This window comes from Lynx canadensis, chromosome B4 (assembly GCF_007474595.2).
Source record: "Lynx canadensis isolate LIC74 chromosome B4, mLynCan4.pri.v2, whole genome shotgun sequence".
In the NCBI taxonomy this organism is placed as follows: domain Eukaryota; kingdom Metazoa; phylum Chordata; class Mammalia; order Carnivora; family Felidae; genus Lynx; species Lynx canadensis.
Window position 1 is genome coordinate 126,369,710 of NC_044309.1, and position 15,539 is coordinate 126,385,248.

General features: G+C 48.1%; 1 protein-coding gene and 1 non-coding gene across 2 annotated transcripts in view; one reads left to right on the forward strand and one right to left on the reverse strand.

Annotated features, from left to right (window-relative positions):
- BTBD11 (BTB domain containing 11) overlaps window positions 1-15,539 on the forward strand; it is a 315,533-nt gene that overhangs the window by 11,472 nt on the left and 288,522 nt on the right. The gene's annotated exons all lie outside the window — the stretch shown is intronic.
- LOC115519559 lies at window positions 13,387-13,488 on the reverse strand. Its single transcript, XR_003970565.1, has one exon. It is a non-coding gene; the product is annotated as a U6 spliceosomal RNA (small nuclear RNA).

A 15,539-nucleotide genomic window follows, 5' to 3' on the forward strand; every position in this document is an offset into this window, starting at 1 on the left:
GGACATGGTCCTGCCCTGAGAAGCTTGCAGACCTGAAGTAGGTTTAGTTTATCCACAGATAATCACCCAAATGTAAAACTGTGCCCGTGACCATAGCTCCTCGGCAGAGGTTCACAGGGTCGTAGGACAGAGTCTCCTCAGACTGTGGGGTGAAGTCTGGGGAGGCCCAGCTGGCCGTCCTGTGTGCCTCCAGGGGTGACTGGGGATACCAGACCTCCGGGGATCCTGGGTGGGATTGGGGGTTAAGATTCGTGATTACCTTCCCACAGTCATGTCATCGGGGCCGGGAACGGAGCTGGGAATCTCCTCTCAATTCTGAATTCTGCGTGTGCCCCACTCTCTTTAGAAACCTACCCCACCCCTCCCCCCACTCTCTCCATTCTGCAGCTGCCATTTTCAAGGCCAGATGCTGAGTCTCCAGATGCTTGTTCTTCCCATTCCTGGGGCGGGAGGCTAAGCGAGTGGCCAGGTGTGGGGCGCCCCCTCTTTCTCTTCCCCTCTCCATCTCCCGGGCTCCTTCCCTCCTGGTCCTGCTGCTGCCGCTGACCCTCTTGCTGTTCCAGGTTTTCCTTTCCCTTAGCGTGAGAGCTGTGGAGGAAAGAGCGACAGACCAGGAGCAAGCTGGAGATTTTGCAGCCTCTGGTGGTCTCAGCATGTGGAACCCCTTGGGGCAGCTGGGAGCCTGCAGAGTGGGGGCTGGTGGTAGAAAAGGAGGGGGTGCAGGAAGGTGCCTGAACCCTCTAGCAAGTAGGAGGGCTTCTTCGGCTCAGGCCTAACCGGGTTTACATATGCTGTGTGGCCTGGGACAGGCCCCTGACCTCTCTGAACCTGTTTCTTCTTACAAGAATGGGAAATAATGATAATACTAGGTTCTGGTATTCATGCTGCCATAAGTGTCAAACAAGGCAACACTTTGGAAAACAGTAAAGCCTGGAATTTACTAATGGGAAAAGGTAACATTTACGGAGTGTTTATCACTGTATTAGGGCTTTCCTGAGAAACAGAACCAATAGGATATATAGAGATTATATATGAGGCGATTTGTTATGGGAATCAGCTCACACGGTTGTGGAAGCCAGAAGGTCCCACAATTTGCCAGAGCTAGATGGAGAACCAGAAAAGCAGGTGGTATAATTCAGTCTAAATCCTGAAGCCTGGGAACCAGGGGCCACTGGAGTCCGAAGGCCTGAGAACCAGGATTTGCTGCCCTTTAGCTTCCCAGTGGCCTGTGTGAAAAGAGCCATCGTGAGCAGATACACAATTCACAGTATGATGGATGAGACAGAAATAAACTAGCTGCTGTAACTTTTCCTGCAATTTAGGCCTGAACGAAATTTATCAGCAGGAGGCTAGAAGCAGTTATTAAGTGGCACTTAGCAACCTCACATTTCAGCCCATAGTTGTTAAGAAAGAACAAAGAGAGCCTCCTCTTGATTGCAAAGGGTCTCTCTCCCCTGTCTGTCCCCCCCCCCCCATACCTTACCGAACATCCAGTTGTGGTATGTGAGTAAACAGAAGGCCAGGGATGGGGCAGCATATCAGTGTCCCTCCTGTGTTCTGGAGGAGGGTCTTAGGGTCGGAAGTTGGCCTGGAAGCTTCTATCTGTGTCACATGGTCCCTAGAGACAAGATATGCATTCATTTGAGTAAAAGTATATAAATGCTCCTCTGGGGAAAAATTAGCACCCTGTGCACTGTACCTGTAGATGTGGTCTTCAGCAAGCCTGGGTGCGAATTTGGGGAGGGCGGAGAGCGCTGGATGGGGTCTGGGCTTTGGAGAGATCAGCACCGGTGTGGTCAAATACCATCCTCTTAAGGGTTTAAAAACAGAAGAGGGGATGAAGCCCACTGTAGAACAAGCTGTGTGGTCTCAGGCAAGTGATTTAACCTCTCTGGACTTTTTTCCTTTTAATTTTTTTTTAATGTTTATTTATTTTTGAGACAGAGGGAGATACAGCATGAACAGGGGAGGGTCAGAGAGAGAGGGAAACAAAGAATCCAAAGCAGGCTCCAGGCTCTGAGCTGTTGGCACAGAGCCTGATGCGGGGCTCGAACTCACAGACTGTGAGATCATGACCTGAGCTGAGTTGAGGCTCAACCGACTGAGCCACCCAGGTGCCCCTGGGCTTTTTTTTTTTTTTTTAATTATTTATTTTGAGAGAGAGCAAGCTGGGGTGGGGCAGAGAGAGAGAGAGGGAGAGAGAGAGAGAATCCCAAGCAGGCTCTGTATTTATTGTCAGTGTGGAGCCCAACACAGGGCTCGAACCCAAGAACGATGAGATCATGACCTGGGCTTGAAACCAAGGGTCAGATGGACGTTTAACCTACTCAGCCACCCAGGAACCCCTGGACTTGTTTTCTTGTCTAAAAAATCCCAAGAGTTTCAAGGCTCAAAGGATCATCAGTTGTGATAGCGATCTGTAAACTACAAAATAATCATTTGTCCATTCATTCATTCATTTGACAGATATTTGTTGAGGGCCTGTTGGGCAGGAGGCATGGTTCTGAGCACTTAGCATATATCAGTTCACAGACAAAGATCTTCATAGACCATGAATTCTAGTTGGGGGAGACCTTAAACAATAATTGTAAGTAAGCAAATATAGGATGTTAGAAAGCGATAACTGCCATAGAAAAGGTAAATCAGAGTGAGGGGGATTGGGAGGGCTGGGATGGTGAGTTGTAATTATAAATAGTGTGGTTAGGGTGGTCCCACTGAGAAGGTGACATTGGTGCAGACAGGTGAAGGAGGTGAGAACTTTGTGTGAGTATCGGGGCGCCTGGGTGGCCTAGTTGGTTAAGCATCTGACTTCATCAGGTCATGATCTCACGGTTCGTAAGTTTGAGCCCCACATCTGGCTCTCCTCTCAGCACAGAGCCAGCTTCAGATCCTCTGTCTCCCTCTTTTTCTGCCCCTCCCCAGCTTGTGTGCACTCTCTCTCTTTGTTAAAAATAAACAACAAAAAAATTTAAAAAATTAAAAAATGGTAATGCAAATACTAAAAAAAACAAAAAAAAAAAAACAAAACAAAACTGTGTGAGTACCTGAGGAAGGAGTGCTGTTGGCAGGGGAACAGCCAGTACAAAGGCCCTGAGGCAAGAGTAGCAAAGAAGCCCTTGTGGCAGAGAAGTGTAGGTGAGCCAAGAGGAATAAGAAGTGAAAACAGAAAATTATAGAAAGCCAGGTTGGGCAGGTCCTCATAGGCTGTTGTAGGCTTTGGCTTTGACTTTTAGTGAACAGGAAGCCATTACAGGATTTTCGGTAAGGATTTGTAGGTCTGACTTATGATTTAAAAGGATCACTTTGGTTGCTGGTTGAAAACAGGATGTAGAAGAGGAAGAGTGAAATGAAGACCACCGGATAGAGGTTCTTAAAATAACCCAGGCAGGAGATGGTGGTGCACTAGACCAGGGTGTTAGTAGTGGAGGTGGCTAAGAAGTGGTTGGATTGGGGTCATAATGAAAAGGAAGAGTCATGGGGCGCCTGGGTGGCTCAGTCGGTTAGGCGTCCGACTTCGGCTCAGGTCATGATCTCACAGCTCGTGAGTTCAAGCCCCGTGTCGGACTCTGTGCTGACAGCTCAGAGCCTGGAGCCTGCTTCTCATCCTGCGTCTCCCTCTCTCTCTGCCCCTCCCCCGCTTGTGCTCTCTCTCTCTCTCTCTCTGTCTCTCAAAAGTGAATAAATGTTAAAAAAAAAATTAAAAAAAAAAAAAGGAAGAGTCACAAAGACGTTGTTGACACATTGGGGGGGGGGCGGGGGTGGAGAGTGCGGTCAGGAAAGGAGAGGAGTCAAGGATGACTGCAGGGTTTTTGGTCTGAACAACTGGAAGGATGGAATCGCATAAACTGAGCTGGGGAAGACTGGGGAATGAACAGGTTTGCAGACGGCAGAGAGATTGGGAGTCCAGTTTGGAACATGCGAAGCTTAAGGAGGCTTTGAGATCCTTAGGTAGAAATGTCAGCTAGGTGGTTGGATAATCATGGCTGCATTCAGGAAAGACTTTGGTTTGCAGGTATAAACTTAGGAGTCAGAAGCATATAGATGGTTTCTAAAGCCATGAGACATGACAAAGTCCCCTAGGGAATGAGTGTAGAAGAGATAGGTGGGCCAAGGGCTGGGCCTTTCCGTGGGCCAGGCCGAGGAGGAGCCAGCAAAGGACGCTGAGAAGCAGGAGCCAGTAAAAAGAACAGAAATGTCCTCATAGTCAATGGAAGAAAGCATCTAGGAGGAGGAAGGGCTCATCTGTGCCTTGTGGCCTGCGAGGTAGTCACCACCATCATGTCCTGAGCTGTGGGGGTATTTTCGCCTGCCACCCCAGGGACCACTTTGGGCCCGGGGAAAACAAGCAGGATCAAGGTGCCTGGTGGGGACCACACCAACCGCAATGAACCAGGAAGATGTATGGTATGTTTTCTCAAAGGGATGGAGGCAAAATGGTCTCAGTGTGTCATCTATAAACTGAGGGGATTAGACCAAATCACTGACTTCAGACTGGACTCTCATGGTCTGAAAGTTCTATAAAGGGCATTCAGGTGGGGAGGCTTCCCGTCCCACCCTGCACACTCACTTCACCAGAGCTGCTACCCTTCCATCTGTTCTAGTATATTTGACTTTTGCATAAGATGCATTTGAGAAAGGGATTCTGTTTGTTGCCAAATAGAGTCTGCAAAGCACTGGTCTGGAAGATTAGCAAGTCCTTCCTGCTCTGACATCCTAGGAGGCTCAGCTACTCAGGGAGCAGGGATGCCACCATGTGCCTGTTTCTGTGCTTTGTTTGGCTTTGGCTGTGGAGACCAGGAGGGTGTGTCCCCCTGGGGCTGGGAGAAGCACTGAGCCAAGTGGAATAGGGAAGGGAGAGTTAGGTAGGTGCTGTGCTTGGAACCTTGTAGAGCTCCAGGATCCCAAGGGGATGGAAGAAAGAAGAAGAACCATTATTGGCAACAAACAGAACTGGTAGGATGCAGGGTCCAGTTAGATGCTTCCAAGTCTAAGATGTTTCCTCTCTCCCCCTCCTCCTTATTGTTTGCAATTCTGCTTTTCTCCTAATGCAAAGCTCTTCTTTTTATCCCCCCTTCACTGTTGCATCCTCACCTCCTGGGTGCCATTTTTGATACAAGGGAGCAAAGGTGGAACTCATCAAAGTCATCTCTGAACCAAAAATAACCCTGTCCAGCCAGACACGTCCCGACCTTCCAGGTCAAAGTGCTTGCTTTCATTTGTCAGTGCTGCTACATTCACCTATGGCTCTCAGAGGTCTGAGGTTTAAAGCTGGCTTGCCTCTGTATTAAAGAAATATGTATATTTTTTTCCTAATAAGTTCCGGGAGTAAATCAGTTTTACATCAACCAAAGGATCAGTCCTGAATTCCTAAACCCCAGTGTGGAAGATGGGGGCTTTGGGATGTTATGGCTTAAGTTGTTTGCTCATTAAAATGTCTAATCTGGCTGATGTTCTGGGGAGGAGTCTGTATGGCGTATCTTGCTATGTAGCCAAACATCTGAGATCAGACAGCCTGGGTTCACAACGTGGCATCATTCCTTATTGGCTGGTGGCCTTGGGTGAGTTCTTCTCTCCCGGCCTTAGTCCCCCCCCCCCCCCCCAGCGCATAGGAATGTTTTGGGGCTGGGACGAAATGCCATGATTCTTATGAGCACTTAGTGTGGGGCAGTGAGCGCTTGACACATGACAACTATTATTGCTGAAATTCTCAGTCCCTAGTCCCCTGAAACCTCTACTGTACCACCCATCAGGTTATACTGTGAACAGTCCACTTCCCTGTCCATCTTTATAGGCCAGGCGATTTCCTGTTCATCTCTGGGTCTCTAGTGGGCACATAGTTGGCACTTACACAGATTTGTTCAATGAATGAATGAGGCCATGGAACACAAGCTCCATGCGAGCAGGGTATTTGTATATTTCACTCCCCACCATCACCCCGAGACTTAGAACGGTGTCCACACATAGTGGGCACTGAGTAAATATTTTGTAGTCTGTGAAATGAGCCATGGATCAATGAAACTTCACTAACAGGCAAACCAAGAGCCTGGAGCTAACCACTGGCCAACGGGCTGGGAGTCTTCCCCTGTATTTCTAAATTCCCAGCCCTGAAAAACTCTCCTTTTCAAAGCTTGCCTCTCTCTTTGAAGAAGAGAAAAAGAATGGTTCCTCATTATTCCTTTATACCCACTTTCCTCCTGTGAGATGGCACCTTGCTCTCATTCAAAGCTGAAAGCTGTATCTGCATATAGACTCTTGGATCTTCGAACTGGAAGAAGCCACACAAGGCTCCTGGTATAGCCCTGCTGCCTTCAGATGGGTGTCTGATGGAGTTTGCAAACCAGACATCTGAGAGCCAGGGGGATTAAGAGATGTGCGTGGGGCCGCACCACCGTTGGCAGATGATCGGGTCAGAGAAAGTGGAAGGTCCTCACTTCACGGCTGGACCTGGGCCTTAGCTCCCTGAATCCCAGCTTGGTGTCCATGCTGCCATACTGCCCCAGGGAAAAAGAAACAAGGCTTTGTTTCCTTTCCTCAACTGTGATTCAACCCTTTGTCCTGTTGATTGAGGTCCGCCTTGAGTCGGAATCAGTGTAGAGCACTCTCCAGACATTCTCTCAGCTCAGTCCCTCCAGCCCCACCGATGAGGTCGGTATCTTTAGTGTGCCCCGCACAGCCTGGGGAACTGAGTCAGAGAGGCTGAAGAGACCCACTGAGGGCCGTGCTGTCAGGGTGCAGGAGCTGGGAGTCCCGCCCTGGCCACCTGGTGGGCCATTGGCAGGCTGTCCTGTGACCCATGCTGGCCTTCGGCAACAAGGGTGCAGTGTGACCCGTGAGAACTCCTCAAATGTTCTAATAACACTAAGACTGTGTCTAGACCATGATAAGACAGCTGGTCAGTTCCACAGCGGAAAAAAAAAAAAAGAATCAGCGATTAGACGAATAATCAATTTAATCAGATTGGCAATGTGGAATTGTAAAGAGAAAGCAACCGTGTATCTATTCCCACCCCCAGTACCCCCCACCATGACTCAGTGTTTGTGGTTTTGTTGGTCTCTCTCCATCTCTCTTTGTCCTTCATTTGAGAAGTAGTTCAGCGTCTACTAAACACTAGGCACTGGTATAGGAGGAAAAGCACACGTCGCTACCAGTATATAGTCCAGTTTTGGGATTACAAAGACCAGGACCACTTTTTTCCCTGGAACGGTGTGACACTTATTGATTCAAATGCTTAAGCTGAGCCAGTTTAACCTGATGCTCCTATTGACTAACTCAGGTCTGTGTCGTCTTCCCCCTTCCTCAGGGAGCAAACTCATCTGCCAATTGAGTAGCCTTGAAGCAAGGGTCCCCTGGAAGAGAGGAGGAAACGTTTGCTGTTTCTCAGGTTGCACTAACTGTAATTGTGAACCCCACAGTGCTTGTTACTATTCATTCTTTAGGCCTCCACAGTTTACAAAATTCCATCAATTGTTTCTATCAGTATTCCTAACAGCCCTGCGTATTAGCATGGGTGGTAGGCATTAGTGGCCTATTCTGAGGGTGCCAGAGGTGACCTGTCTTGCTCAAGGTCGCTAAGTAAGTGGCAGCATGGGGCAGCTGTTTGAATCCTAGTCCGGTGCTCTTTCTGTGCGTCCCAAGTCGGCCCTTTGTGCATTGTGGGTGCTCAAGAGTTGTTGGTTTTTTTTTTAATTTTTTTTTAATGTTTATTTATTTTTGAGACAGAGAGAGACAGAGCATGAACGGGGGAGGGTCAGAGAGAGGGGGAGACACAGAATCTGAAGCAGACTCCAGGCTCTGAGCTGTCAGCATAGAGCCCGACTCACGGACCATGAGATCATGACCTGAGCCGAAGTCGGACGCTTAACCGACTGAGCCACCCAGGCGCCCCTGTGGGTGCTCAAGAGTTTTGAGAAACTGGATTGAATATCCCAAGGCAGGGAGAAAGAGTACACAGGGGTCCCATCTGAAGACTAACCAGGATGTGGAGGTTACCCCAGCTTTTGGCCCTCCTAACCTTTGGAGGTATGGGGTTACTGTGCCCCTCCCCTGCAGCCTGTCAGGTCAAGGTTCAATGGAGCCTTGAATCTGACCTTGGCCCCTACCTTTACATCTTCAGCCATTGCAGGAGGCTTCTCATGGGCTTCAGATGCTGCTGCTTGAAGGTCACAAAGTCCATGGGATGTCCACGCAGAAAGGAGGAGGGTTCCTGCTGTGCTCTGCAGGACACAGCCCCTTAGCCAGCTTCCCACGGGCCCAGAAAGAATGGGCTATGAGAGCCTCTCCACTTGACTTTCTAGAGGAATCTATGGCCCAGCCTGAGCAAACTCTTTCTGAAAGAAAGCACAAGTTCAGAGGCTCTCGAAGGCTGGTGTGCCTTATCTCAGCTGTATAATCCATCCTGTTCTTGTATACAAGAAGTTGCTCCGTGTTGCACTGGGCACTTGAAAAGAGGGGGCGTGCCCAGTGGGAGACACGCTCCCGGACAGGTTTCTTGCCTTTGTTTTCAGTTTGCCAAAAGTTTTCCATTGCAAAGGCTTGTCACAACTAGAAATCCTTACGTATTCTGTGCACAGGGTCTCTGTTATGGATCTTAATCATTCATCATGTTTTCCTTAAAGTAAAATGAGTTTTCTGTGAAAGGAGAATTAGGAGGTTATTGATAGTACATCATATATCAAGGAAAGCTTCAGTTTGTTTCCATTTGGAAGAAGTGAGGGCAAGTGTTTATTAACTTCAGCAGTACCAGGAAAACAGGCAGCCATTGTGTGTGTGTGTGTGTGTGCACGCGTGTGTGTGCACGCACATGTGTGTGTGCATGTGTGTGTGTGTATGCGGGCCTACATTAGTCCAGCAGACTTGTCAGAAATCGGGCATTTGCCAAGGCTTCTGATCTTAGTTGAGTTTTGATAGCTAAAATTGGCAGACTGTCACGTAGGTAGTTTTAACATCTTCCTTATTCCAGCCTCCCTGCCTTTGGAGGCACCGTCCCACATCACGCCCAGACATACCCCATCAAATTTATATTATGGCTGGAAAAAAAATTGTAATGATTTTGCTTTTGGAATTGTTTTGCCACACGTACATCTCATTTTTCGGTGGGCTCTGATTTCTTTGCTGTCATCATGTATCCTCAGGAATTCTTGCAAAATGAGAAAAATCTAACCAGCCCTTCCCGTCCCCCCCCCCCCCCCCCCCGCCGAATGTAATGAAATTGTAATGAATGTTGACGTCAGCAGTTCATGATGTTGACTTCATGTTACAGGTTTTAGCCGCTTAATTACACAGCTATTCATTATGGCTTTGCGGTTTTCTTTTCATGTTTTGGAGCTGACAATTTTCACTTTTAAGGCTTTGGGTATTTTTGTAGGCCCAAGAAGAGGCCCAGGAACTGAGTTGCCTAGTGGGAAAAAATGATCCCGTGCTGGTGACATTAAGAAACCGAGTTGAGATCAGCCTCAGGCCACTCTGAGAATTGCACTGCACATCTCACACGTATGTACACTCACTCACACCCAGTCTCACATACACACTCACATTCATACTATGATGCAGTTGTTGAGATAGTTAGAATCTAGCACAAAACCAAAGAGTGATTCCTCTCCAGCTTCTCCCTGCTCGCTGCTGATGGTGCCTTGCGTCGTCTACAAATCCGGACAGGACAGGCAATTTGGTCCATGGGTGTTTGGGCTTAGCGGTGTGGCCCTGCGGTGTGTTTCCTTCCTTGTACAATTCACCGGTCCCTTTTCCTACAGCTCCGCAGGCACTGACACAGCCCTTGGGGGGGCTGATTAAGCGGCCAACCTTCCCATTTTAGAAGAACAATGAGCACCAGACAGAAAAAACACTCCTGGGAGGCTCACCAGAGACTTCCCAGGATGGAGCCCTTCCCTAGCTCAGTCACTATAACGGTCTGCACGTTCCCATGTGTGTCTTCAAAGACTTGCCCAGGGTTGTTTTCTTTCTTTCTTTCTTTTTTTAATCAGGAATTTGGTGAGGAGGAGAAGGGCAGTGCTGGGGGCTGGAAAGACAACCATGAATTTGACGCACTTGATGCCCCTGGGAAGCTCGTGCGATTCCTCAGGTGCAGGATGATATGAGCTGCAGTGGAGGCTGGAGACAGCCGGCCACATGGGGGGCAGGGAGGCAGACTCCCAAGCTACCAGTAGCTGGGAACTCTGTGAGCAGAGGAGCCGAGGATGCTGTTAGCACACGCCCGAGCTCAGCCCCTGCATAACTGGGCCACGCTGAGCCAAAGGCGTGATGGGGATTGAGTCACTGGGGCCCTGCCACTGAAAGCCACCTGTAACCACTTTCATTCATAGCTCTGTTTGGAAGGTGTTTCTAAAGCACTTACCTTGTGGCTGGTCTTGTGCTGGGAGCTGAGGATCCCTCAGTGAATGGGAACAGCATTACCCTCATCTGTAAGATGAGGAAGGGAGTTGGGTTTTTGGTGGATTTCAGACTTGGTAGCAACCCTCATGTTTGGAATGCAGCCTTTCTGGGAACCTAAATATAGGAAACACAAAAAAGCAGATCTGTTTTTGTTTGATCACTATCCCCTTTGTGAATAGTGGACCCTACTCCAGTATGGAACCCAGTTTGAACACCAATGGGTGCGATTATCCCCGAGGAACCTTCCAGGAGCCCACGCTATTCTAGAATTCTGGGGTTTCCTGATGACAGGTGAGTTCCCTTCCACTCCCAGTCATCATGATCCTGTGTCTGGAATCCCGAACTATCCATCGGCTGAAGCTATCATCCTTCTTTGCCTATGGATGCCAGATTCATGTTCTGTTTTCCTTTGGGGGATGGGAGGAGTCTAAGTGCTGAAGCTTCCATCCGAGAAGCCTGCTTGCAGGAGAGGGGAGGAGGGATGACACGTGGTCAGTTGCTGTGTCTCTCTCACCATTCAGAGTGACTCTCAGCTACAAGGATTGTGGTCGTACCATTGCCACCATCATTCTACCTGCCACACGGGCCAGAGCCACTGACCCCCATCTCCGACCAGAGTGTCTCAGGACCGTACAGACCACAGTCAGCCTCCTTACTAGAGCCTCACCTTAGTCTTGCTCTTCCTGTTCAGTCCATCCCTCCTGGCACCCCAGCCGCGCTCTGAGTACTATTTCCCTATTGGCTACAGAGTCAAGTGCAAGCTTCTCATCCTGGTACATCCTAATACCTGCCTCAGTGGAACCTCTATAGCTTCCAGGCTACTCCCATCTTCCCCCAAACACTTCATTCCTAATTCCAAGCTTCTGCTCGAGCAATCTGTCCACCTGGAATGGCTCCTTCCTTCCCCTCCTCTCAGCTGCATGGCTGCAAGTCAAGCCCTACATCCTTCCTGGGGCTGTCCCAGAACAAGCAGATTTTCCCTTCTTTGAAATCCCACAGCCCTTGCCTTTGCTGTCTGAAATGCTTCATATGTGGATCACATGGGTCCTTTTGTTGGAAATCTTTTGCTGTGGCTTTAACCTGCATCTCCCATTACCCATAAGCTCTTCGAGGGCAGAGTCTGGACCTTTCAATTCTTTTGCTCCTTTCCCTGCCCTGTGCTCAGTGAAGATATTACTTGATCAAAGCTTCCAGAATTAGAGCACAAACCTATGTAGTATCCAGTTAGAGCATTCCGATTGCTAAAGGTGGCCAGAATTGAAGGTGCCTTTCTTGACCAATAAGCTTGATTTTAATTGGCCAATCTGATGTCAGATTGTGTTTGGTAGCTAGTATCAGAGACCAAACTAACTGGCTTTAAACAAGGCAAGGAGTTGTTTTTCCTCTCTTATAAGAGCCCAAGGCAGGTTGGCAGTTCAAGGTCAGGTAGGTGATTCTACGGCATCTCAGGTTCCTTTGTCTTTCTGCCCTGTCATCTTTAGCACATGGTTTGCATTCTCAAGGTACCTCATGGCCCCAAGATGGCTGCTACAGCTCCAGTCATCATTTCTGCATTTTAAGCATGATAAAGAATGAGGAAGGGTGGAGAAAAGCCCTTCTTTTAAGGAGCCTCACTGTTGGCCCCATCTATTAATTCTGCTTATATCTCTTTAACCAACGCTTGGCCCCTCTGCAGCCACCATTTCTCCAAAGGAGGCTGAGAAATTCAGTTCTTTAGCTGGACATATTTTTCCCACCATGACTCCCCAGTCAGAGTGCTCTTACTATGGAAGAGGACAGGAAGGGATATCGATTGGGTTGGCAGCCAGCAGTGCCCATTGTAGCTGGTGAATGGCACCTGTTGTTTTTCAGGCTGAAGAAGTGCCTGTCAAAAAAGGCAACAGATATTTCCAGTTCATGCTTGCAGCTTTTTGCCAGTGAATCCCAGGACTTCAGAGGTTGGGTTTCTCTGAGATCTCATCCTCAGACGAGTATTTCTTGAATGATTCACCCTGAGCCCCCAAAACCACTGGATGTAATTGGCCTCATAAAGGGGTGATGGCTGACACTCTTGTCGTGGCCAGCTCATCCTTTAGCACTGAGGAATGGTCCTGGTGTTCTGGGTCACTTTAAAGATTTGCTAAAGCGAACATGGAGACAGGCTATGCCTTCTGTGTTAAAGTCATTGTCCCTGTACTTGATAATGAACATAATCTTGATTCCACACAATTTTGAGCTTCAATACAGATTTAATATTTCTGTATGTTTTAATTGAACAACCTGATTATATTGATAAAAGTAAATTCTGATTTTCAAAAATGACTGATTTGCTTTTAAAGTCACTCTAGTACATGGGGTGCCTGGGTGGCGCAGTCGGTTAAGCGTCCGACTTCAGCCAGGTCACGATCTCGCGGTCTGTGAGTTCGAGCCCCGCGTCAGGCTCTGGGCTGATGGCTCGGAGCCTGGAGCCTGTTTCCGATTCTGTGTCTCCCTCTCTCTCTGCCCCTCCCCCGTTCATGCTCTGTCTCTCTCTGTCCCAAAAATAAATAAAAAAATGTTGAAAAAAAATTTAAAGTCACTCTAGTACATAAAGGTCTCTAAAAGAAGTTGTCGTTGCTCTAGAAAGCACTCGTGATTTTATGGTCAGACCTTGTTTATTTCCAATGGAAGACAGTGGTCTTCCAGCCTGGTCATTTATCCTGGCTCACCAGAAGCTTCAGCCGGATACCTCTCTTGCTTTTACTGGCTCTCAGGAGGTTCTGTCTGTCTGGAAGGGGAGTCCCTTTTTACTTGCCTCTGTTTGCAGGATATTTAGTGTTTGGGGATGAGTGTGAAGTATCTTGTCGATGAATCACCATGGACTGTCTCAGGGTTGAAAAGATGGGCAAAGTCAAGTGTGAAGGGGAACAGAGGGACCCTTTATAAATAAGTGGACACTTCAGTGGGCCTGGAAAATACATCTTTAAGGCCCAAGACCAAGAAGATGCTCCATTCTCTGATTTTATGTTATTTTACTTAAAAAAGTATGGAAGCTTCACGAATTGTGTGTCACCCCTGCACAGGGACCACGCTAATCTTCTCTGTATCCTTCTAATTTTAGTATGTATGCTGCCTAAGCGAGCCCCGTTTCTCTGATTTTAGAACTCTCCATGAAGGTAGACTTCTGTGAGAAACGATTTTTTCTGTGGAGAGAAAGGGCTTGGTATTAGTTTCAAGTGATAAAACATCCAACCCAGACTTCACGTAAACATAAAGAGAAGGGAAGTATTGGCCAGTGTAAATGAGGAGTCCAGGAACAGGATTGGCTGCACGAGCTGCTTGGTTGAGGACTCCCATCTTGACCTCAGACCTCAGCTGCCCCTTGCCCTTTTCAGCTGTAGCTTCCTCCCTGCGTGGGTTTATCTTCAGCTCAGCTTCTCGTGTGCCAGCCAGTTGGCTGTCGCTACCCCAGACTTGACTTCCTCCTGTTAAATCAGGACACGAGAAAGCACTTTCCTTTCCTCATAAACACGTCCTATGCGCTTTGATTCTGACCAGATGTTGGTGGAACCCATCCCTGACCCAGTCACTAAGGTGAAGGTTTGCCCATGCCAGAATGAGGCTTCTTCCAGAAGCAGGGTGGTCCCAGAAGGCTGGAAACCATGCAGTTGCAACATCCAGAAGCTCCAGAGAATGAAGGTGGGATCTCGAATGTCAGAGAGGGGAGTTTTTATGGGGCTTCTGGGGCTGCAGCAAGAAAGCCATTATTTCAGGCCGAAGCTGATGGATGGTTAATACTGGTCTCAGTCCTCATCAGCAATGTTCATTCATTCCTTTGTTCACCCATTCATCTAGTTCTTTCATTCACAGCACACACATATCTCATGCAGTCCTCATGGGAGTCCCATGAGTGTCCTTGGCCTGATTAGACCCAGTGAGGTCATGTGACTTGTCTAAGGTCTCATTGTCTATAAATAGTGGAATCATGACTCACACCTGGGGCTTTTGAGGTGGTTTGTACCTATTCCCACTCAACTGCCCTGCACAGTGGAAGACAAAGGCCTTTGCTCTGGAGCAGGGATTTGACCGGGGCATGACATCGGTAACTCTGAGATCCCTTTTGGGTCTGAGTCTATGATTTTGGGAGAGATGGAAGGTCTAGAGTTAGGTGGGAGCAAGACAGAGAGGATTTTGGAGAAGCACTCCCACTGAGGAAAGCTAGGAGGTACATGAAGGGGCATCCCAGACCCGAGAATGGCCTTTGTGACAGTCCTATGAAGGTATCCTATAGCCAGATCTCAGTTACAGGAAATATCACAGAACAGAAAGTCCTTCAAACTGAGACTGCTCCTAAATTTCAGACAATACAAAGTAAATGCAATTTTTACTAAAGACGAAGATGCTGGCTTCCCAGACTCTATCCCCGGGTGCCTGAGAGTAAATAGCCAAGGCCACAGGATCACACCCCCATTCTGGTCCTGCAGGGAATGAAGAAAAATACATCAGGGCTCCCTGGCACCAGACACAAAACTGGAGTATTTTTATGCGATGTTTTTACAGTGACTGTCATAACCGGCAATATTCCTGAAACTTACTGGGGATAATCGTAGTTTTATTTCATCCCTGTAAAAGTCTTTTGTTTAGAGTAGCATGTAATATTCTATAAATTTCCATGTAAACTCTACCCTTCCGCTTTTCACATGGGCCAGGTAGTACCTTCAGCTGATGACTCAGGACATTTTGGCTTTATTTACTAAAGTAGTCCTTCTAAATTGGGGGAAATTAAATTCAATCTGAGCCAGTTCAACCCTGCAGAATTTTATTGAGCTGTGAGCCTCGCGCTGTTCTAGATTAGGGGATGTAAAACTAAATAAAATAGAGTTCCTGTCTTCAAGGGTGTTTCAATTAACTAGTGCTCAAGCCAAACTACCCCAACACTTAGTGGCTTAAGGCAACCCATTGATTTTGCTCTCAGCTTTGTGCATAGGGATCTGGAAAGGGCTCGGTCGGGCAGTTCATCTCCGATGCACACGTCTGGCTTGCACATCCCTGGGGTTGCCAAGAGGTGGGCTAGAGGAGTCACTCCCAAGATGGCTTCCTTACACACACGGTTTGGTGCCTTGATGCTTTTCCACCCATCTCCACACAGCATCTTGTCTTCTGGGGCCTCTCCACATGGCCCCACATGGGAC